The sequence below is a fragment of the Oratosquilla oratoria genome, unplaced genomic scaffold, assembly GCF_046742065.1.
Source record: "Oratosquilla oratoria isolate Oo_2021 unplaced genomic scaffold, ASM4674206v1 SCAFFOLD47, whole genome shotgun sequence".
In the NCBI taxonomy this organism is placed as follows: Eukaryota; Metazoa; Arthropoda; class Malacostraca; order Stomatopoda; family Squillidae; genus Oratosquilla; species Oratosquilla oratoria.
The window spans coordinates 4,539,670-4,548,317 of record NW_027467711.1 but is presented as its reverse complement, the minus strand read 5'-3'; positions in this window follow the sequence as shown (position 1 = coordinate 4,548,317).

Below are 8,648 nucleotides of genomic sequence, written 5' to 3'. Positions count from 1 at the left end.
AATAAAATGGATTTTGAGAAACTCAGAAAATTCTTTCAAAATCCAAATTGGGAAAACTTCTTAAATGAAGAAACAAAGATGGAAGAGAAATGGAACATATTAAAAGAAAATTACAATGAAGAAATAGACAAATATGTACCAAAGAAGAAACAAGAATGGGTGTACATAAAGTGCTGGTACAACAAAAAATGTAACAAGGCTAAAGATAGGATAAAGCTTGGAATAGATGGAAAAAAGCAAGTGGCAAATATACATCAAACTAAGAAAGGAGTATGTAAAAATATGCAGGGAAGAAAAGAAACTATGAAAAGGACATTATAGAAAAATGCAAGCACCAACTTAAACTATTCTTCAGATATGTAAATGCCAAACTTAAAGATGCTGTAATGACTGCCATTTATATTATTTGTTTATTATTTGCTTAATTTTTATTTATTAGTTATCTGTCAATTTATTATTTACTATTTACCTGTTTATTTCTTATCTAATTATGAGTAATGAGAGCCTTGAAGCTGTGTGGATAGAAATACTGTTACCTAAATTGCAACTTGTGGGGTCTGTTACAGACCACCGAAACAGATGTCTTTCTATAGCACATTAGAACCTGCCTATTTCAATTGGGTCAATATGCATGGCCAAGAAATTATCATCCTAGGTGATTTTAATATGAATCTGGCAACTGAAAGCAATAACCTTGTTCAAGCAATGAGGGAACTGCTAAAATCTCTTGGCCTGACACAACTGATTGATGAGCCTACTAGAATAACAGGCACATCAAGGTTCATAGTAAATCTTATCCTGGTATCCAATTGTAATAAGGTAACGCAGGCTGGGGTTTGTGATTACATGGTCTTAGTGACCACAAGCTCATATATTGTACTAGGAAAGCTAAGAAGATGATTTACAAAAAACACAACACTGTGAAGCTTCATTCCATGAAGCATTACTCATGGGAACATTTTGTAGATGAACTGGGTAGAACAGACTGGTTGCCAGTACAGTACTAAATTGTTCTGATGTTTATGAGGCCTGGTCTAATTTTAAGTACACATTTATTACTATTATTGACAGAGTAGCACCTCTCAAAGAGATACAAATAAAACAGAAGACGGAACCATGGATGACAAATGAAGTACTGGGTTTGATTAGAGATAGAGACAAATTTATTGCAAGATTTAGGAAAAGTAGAAAACAGGAGGACTTTAATGGCTATCTATACTATAGGAATCAGGTGAAATATTGGAAGGAGAAAGCCAAAGCTGATTATTGTACTAACATAGTGAACCAGAACAAACACGATCCAAAGAAGCTTTGGCAAACTCTGAAGATGCTAGAAGTTCACACTAAGCCTAGTAACAAAGCAGACAGGAGAGGACTCATGATATACGGTGAGATTAACTCTGATAAGAACACTATAGCTAACCACTTCAACTCCTTTTTCACTACCATAGCCACTAAACTAGTAAAACCCCTCCCAACAGGTTCTGGGAAGTTTGGGCTGGGGTACGTTCAGGAGTACTATAGAGATAAGTCCACAAAGTGTTTCCAACTACATAAGACCACTCAAGAGGAAGTGTTTAAATCATTGGCTAACACAAGTGCCAATAAGGCTACAGGGTTAGACAAAATTCCTGCGAGGTTTGTTCAGGATGAGGCCACAATCATAACTCCTCCAATAACTCATAATAAATTTGTCTATTAGTTCAGGATTTATCCCAAGCAACATGAAAAGGGCTTGGGTAATACTTCTTTATAAGAAAAATGCAAAAAATGAGGCAGGAAACTACAGGCCTGTTTCAATTCTAGGTATTATTTCTAAAGTTTTGGAATGCATCGTATACAGTTAGATACCTACCTCAGGGAACATAATCTACTACACGCCATACAATCTGGTTTTAGATTGAATTACTCAACAGACACCAGCTTAATATACCTTTACAATCTGATAAAATATGAATGTGACAGAGGTAAATACACAGGTTTAGTTTTGTTGGATCTATAAAAGGCATTTGACACAGTGGACAATGATATCTTATTAAAAAAAATTCAGGCATTAGGAGTGGCGAATATTGGCTGGTTCAAGTCCTACCTCACAGATTGCAAACAACTTGTACAGGTAAATGGAGCCTGTTCAGGTGACAGAGATAACTTGTGGTGTACCACAAGGTTCAATTCTAGGACTACTTGTTTCTGGTCTATATCAACGACATGCCAGGTGCGGTGAACTGTAAGTTACTACAGTGAGTCCTCCTCATATGGTAATTCTTTATCCGGTAAATTCACAGTTACAGTATTTGGTAATTACCGTATTTTACAGCTTGCAAAACACACCCTAATATTTGAAAGAAATTTCTAAGAAAAAAAGTCATTCTCATACAAGAACACATACACCATATACCCGACCACTGAACACAAAAACATAAGAAGCAAGGAGTCTGCAAGACACTATTGTCTCAGCACTCATTACAAATTTGCTGGAGCACTCACCACAAATTTACAACTATGTAAATAAAAATACCATAGGTAAATACGTACACACAGTGAAGCAGTCCATCTCCTTGTTTTAGTGGCGGATGACGACACATATTGAACATATTATTTATATTACGAAATCACTTGTCCGATTTTGTTTGTATGGCGATGATACTAGTTGGTGATTAGTAAATATACTATACATTTTTCGTTGTCCAAGGGTGGTTTTATTTTCATAAAGATAAACTAAAACTTTAAAAAATATGCATGTAGAAATATAAAACTTGAAAGAAATTTATTCATCCTCAAATCCCGAGACCTTGTCACCACTAGATTCATTCATGTAAAAGTTCTGAACTCTCATCTGCAGAGTTATCACTACTGTCAGTCATGTAGGCTCCAGGAAGGATTATGGTATTGGAAATACTTGTAACAGCTATGTACTGAGTTTACATCATATAAAAGGCTGAATTATATAGTACTTAAGCTAACATCATAGTGTAATGACTGAACATACAAATCCAAGTCGCTAGCGGCCAAGTGTCCAAGTTCACTTGAGCCTGGGTGTTGCCTAACAATACAACATTCGTCTTGGAGGACCCACTAGTATTTTTAAGGGTATTTTTTTAGGAAAAAAAGTGCATCTTGTAAGCCATAAAATATGGTATTACCCACGATTCTATTTAGGGGTAAGAAAAATTCACAGATACGGTATCTGCTTATGTTTTGGAGGTAAAATTAGATATTTTTGAAGAGGAAATATCAGGGAGAAGGTACATCTGCCATAAGTTGAAACTTGGGTTTGGTATACGGTAATTTCAATTTGCTGTAAGGTTTTCAGGAATGCATATGTACCGTATAACGAGGACTCACTGTACTCTATGCAGACAGCTCCGCACTAATTGTCTCAGGTAGGGACCCAGTTGAAGTAGAGGAGGCCCTGAGTGTTGAACTCTCATCAGTCCAGGACTGGCTCATAGATAACAGGCTGTCTTTACACCTTGGTAAAATGTAAAGTCCTGTATTTCCAATACCATAATCCTACTGGAGCCTACTCGGCAGGTGGAGAAAACGGACTGTTCCCTTGTCTCATGGCAACACACATACACACGAACGCACACAAAAGCCAGGTGCCTTCATCAGTTACCATCAGGCTATCACACGTGTCATAAGATTTTTTTCCTGGAAATTATCACCCATGGCTAGTTCATCAAAACGGTTTAGTTATACTATCACACACAAGCTACAAGTTTACGATATGCCAAAGAATACTGTAAAAGAGCAGCAGAAAGACACTTTGGACCGCCGCCTACCGAAAAAATGATTCGGCAGTGGAGTTTTATATATCTACATCCATATTTTTTAAAATTGTATCTTATTTTTATGAAAATAAAACCACCATTGGACAATGAAAAATGTATAGTATATTTACTAATCACCAACCAGTATCATCACCATACAAACAAAATCGGACAAGTAATTTCGTAATGTAAACAATACGTCCAATATGTGTCGTCCTTGCTTCTTATGTTTTTGTGTTCAGTGGTTGGGTATATGGTGAATGTGTTTTTGTATGAGAATGAATTCTTTTTTTTCTTAGAAATTTATTTTAAATATTAGGGTGCGTCTTCCAAGATGCAGCATCTTGCAAGCTGTAAAATGCGGTAGGTTAATATATATATATATATATATATAAAACTAGACATAATATATATCTAAAAGTGCAGAGAGTAAGTCTGAGTTACCTAAAAATTTAGTAAAGACTTGCAGGAATGTAAAAGGGTCTCGGTGTGTGACTGGGGGTCAGGTCAGGACTAGGGGTTGGGTCACGGAGGGTAACATGCATATCTTGGGTCAGGTCATTTGGGGGCGAGTGCTCAACAGTCAGGTCAGCGATTTGGGTGAAATGTATAGCAATCTAACTGATCTAATTATTAATGCACAAAACACATTTATCCCCCTAAAGTCAATACGGAAAAATAGTAATAATCCCAAATGGATGACGAACAGATTGAAACATGAGATCAGAATGAAAAGAGGACTTTACGTAAAAATAAAAAATGGGGAATCACACCTTAGATCAAGATATAACGAAATGGCAAAGCTGGTTAAAAGGAATACACGTACAGCGAAACATAATTATGAAATCAAGATTGCCAGTCAAGCAAAATCCAACACAAAGGGTTTCTTTCACCTCTATCGAACAAAAAATAAAGAAAGAATAGGACCAATTAAAACAATGAAAATGTCATGATAGAATCGGAGGGAAAAATGAGTGAGGAGTTTAGCAGTTATTTTCTATCCATGTTTACTAATGAGAGGTTAGATAAAGTACCTGGCTGCGATCCAATTTTCAGAGGGGATGAAGAAAGTAGTCTAATATCAGCATTAGTAAAGAAGTAGTCAAGCAGATTGAAAGACTTAGAGCTACAAAATCTCCGGGTCCAGACGAAATTTTTTCCAAGAATGCTTAAGGAATGTAAATTTGAAATTGCGACCAGTTAACTGAAATATTCAATAAATCGATAGACACTGGTTTTGTGCAAACTGCTTGGAGGCAGGCAAACATTGTTCCTGTTTTTAAGAAGGGAGATAGATCATCTATATGCAACTACAGGCCAATCTGTTTGACATCGGTTATAGGAAAAATGCTTGAATCAATAATAGTAAATAGACTCGGAGAACACATTGAAGGACATAATTTAATTCGTGATTCAAAGCATGGTTTCTCCAAGGGTAAGTCATGTGTGACTAATCTTCTATCCTTTTACACTAAAGTATATAAGGCATCAGATAACAATGATAATTACGATGTTATTTACCTTGACTTTAGCAAAGTGTTCGACAAGGTGCCACACCAGAGACTACTAAATAAAATCAAAGCCCATGGCATAGGAGGAAAAGTGTTAGAATGGATTAGAGCTTGGATTAGTAACAGAAAACAGCGAGTCACCATAGATGGAATAAAATCTAGGTGGGACAATGTTACTGGCGGGGTCCCCCAGGGCTCAGTTTTGGGTCCCATTTTGTTCATCATGTACTTAAATGACTTAGGTGATGGGATAAATAGTGATGTCAGTAAGTTTGCAGACGCCACTAAAATAGGATGCCTAATTAGGTCGGGAGACGACGCAGAGATTCTGCAGGATGCTCTTAATAAATTGTTAATATGGTCGGTGAAATGGCAAATGAACTTCAATATATCTAAGTGTAGCATGTTAAACGTAGAGCTACACAACCCCGAGAATAGATACAGCTTAGATAACACGTTTTTAGAAAAATCTGAGTGCGAGAGGGACTTGGGAGTTCTGGTGAGTCCAGTCCTTAAAACCAGGAAGCAGTGCATTAGCGCCAGAAATAAAGCTAACAGAGCATTAGGTTTCATTGCTAGGACGGTAACAAATAGAATTGCAGAGGTAATTATTAAACTCTAGCAATAGTTAGACCCATCCTTGACTATGCGGTACAGTTTTGGTCTCCGTCTTACAGAATGGACATAAATTCACTAGAATCAGTACAGAGAAGAAACACCAAAATGATACATGGACTCAGAAATTTGCTTTACGAAGAGAGGCTTAGGCACCTTAACCTCTTCACTCTAGGGCAAATTGCACGTCTGGCAGCATTAGCTGCCCGATGTGCGATGTTGCGTCATAATAATCACATTATAAAAAATAAAGTCAGTGCTCAATCGTTCGTTCTCTTTCACCCATGAATTTTGATAACCATAGAAAATATGATGAAGCTAGTTTAGAGAGAATGGAGGTTAAGTAGGTACAACTACAATAAATATACCGTATTTTTCGGACTATAGCCCGCACCGTTCTATGACCCGCACCCCCTTACACCTTAGTGAAAATCCACACAAGACCCACACCGCTGTATGACCCGCAGTCATATGGCGTGCGCGGCAGTGTAGATCCGACGATTTATACTACCCATGTATGGGTGGCCACAGGCAGAGCTCACGGCGGTTGTTGTTACGGCCGGCCATTGACGTGGTGATCAAAGTAATTTCAAAGCTGAGGCTTTTTCTAAATTTTCTGTTTCATCTATGCTTATGTGATTTATAAAAAAAAAGATATATGTTTTCCGATATTGGCAGGTTTCTTGGTGATATCTTGCTTTTCAGGATTCATCACACGTCAAAGGCCGACACCTACGTACAATTTGGTTTCTGAAGCTGCCATTAGATGTAGTGGTAGCTTCGATGAAAGAGGGGTGATCTCGAAAGTGTGCAACTGATTTTACGATACCTTTGGGATGGGTCGAAGACGTGGCATTGCGATTCATGATCATGATACCAGTATTCCTCCAGTCCTATCTATTTCTGATTGTGATGAAGATGAAGAATAACCAACAAATTACATTTCAATATATTTTATTGCACATATAAATACATTACAAAGAACCTTAATAAATTTGTGTAAATAATGCCATAAAACCCTCTTTGATTGTTTACCGGTAATTAATCAATCAATTGGTTTATAAATGCCATACAAAGACTGGTAATTAATTATTAAACCAAACAATTTCCAATGGTTAGTTTTCAATAGAATAGAACAATAATAGAGCACTTTACTGAACTGTTATGAACAGAGTCAATGGAGCACATCGTTATTGAAAAAAAAAAAAAGTCCGTGATCACAGACGACAGTCAATGTTTATGAAGGCGTATCATCGCTCACGAAGCCATCGAATTCCTCATCCTCTGTATCGTCATGGAAGAGGTTGTGGTATAAATCGGCCAATTCTGATGCAGTGACCTCATCCGTTTCCATTTCGATTTCGAATTCGTCCGATTTCTTTTCCAAGTCATTGCATGCATCGAACATTGCAGGATGACACATTTCCGATTTACGGAAACCGCTCTGAATAGTCGATTCTTTAATTTTCTTCCATGCTTGAACGACCCACATGTAATGCACAAATTTAGCATTAAGGAATCAGGTACAGTTTGTAATTTGTAATTGTGAAAATGGCCGCCCGCTTGTTTTTGTTTGATCGCGACACACGATGTTGGTGTTGGTACCAGTCACTGTTGTATTGTATGTTCATGCTGTTTAGTTAGGCCTGTTTTATTTGTGATACTGCATATATTAATAACAAGAGCATGTAAAGCGGGTAAGATACTGACAAATCCTACCTTCTCTGTCGTTTGTCTCGATCGTGCGCGCTGTATTATGACATTAATCAACTTTCATACAACAAACCCGGTCGGTCCCCCCACAAATCCCCGATCCGAGAGGGCACCCAGCTAAACTAATCGTTCAATTTTTTTTTTTTTTTACTGCATAAGAGGGCAATTTCTAACCAGAATCCACAGATGACCCGCACCTTTATATCACCCGCACCCCCGAATTTTGGCCCCTTTCTGAGGCAAAAAGCCGCGGGTCATACACCGAAAAATACGGTAATCAAGACGCTGACGTCGGCATCACCGCGTACCCACTTGCTCCTCATGACGCCTACGTAGGCGTCACCGTATGGAAGTGGTTAACTTACACTCTCTGGAGTGACGCAGAGTGCGGGGTGATCTAATAAAAGTGTTCAAGTGGATCAAAGGTTATAAAAAGGGTGATGCAAACAAGGTCATCATAATAAAACAACAGGGCAGGACTCGCAGTAATGGACAAATTTAGATTTAAGAAGGAAATAGACAAGAAATGGTTTACTAATAGGGTGGTCGATGAATGGAATAAACTTAGTAACCATGTAGTAAGTGCTGAAACTATCAGTTGTTTTAAAAAAACGATTAGACAACTTTATGGATGGGGATGACATGTGGTGATGGATACGGAGCTGCCTAGTGTAGGCCTTATGGTCTCATGTAGTCTCCTTTATTCTTATGTTCTTATGTAAGCATATGAAATTAGTAAAGACAGGAAAAAAAATGTTTGGTATGGAACTGTCGATAACTAGCTATTCAACCTTTACTCATCAAATAAGGTTGTTCCGATATTGAATTGCTAGTTATCGACAGTTCCATACCAAACATCCTTTTTTTTTCCGTCTTTACTAATTTCATATGCTTACCTTTTATATTCCTGTAAGTCTTTACTAATTATATATATATACAGTACGCCCTCGTTAACTCAGACCCTGATAACTTGGATATTGGATAAGGCAGACCGTGACCAAGAATACAAATGTTTGCCCTCAAAGGCTTACAAGCA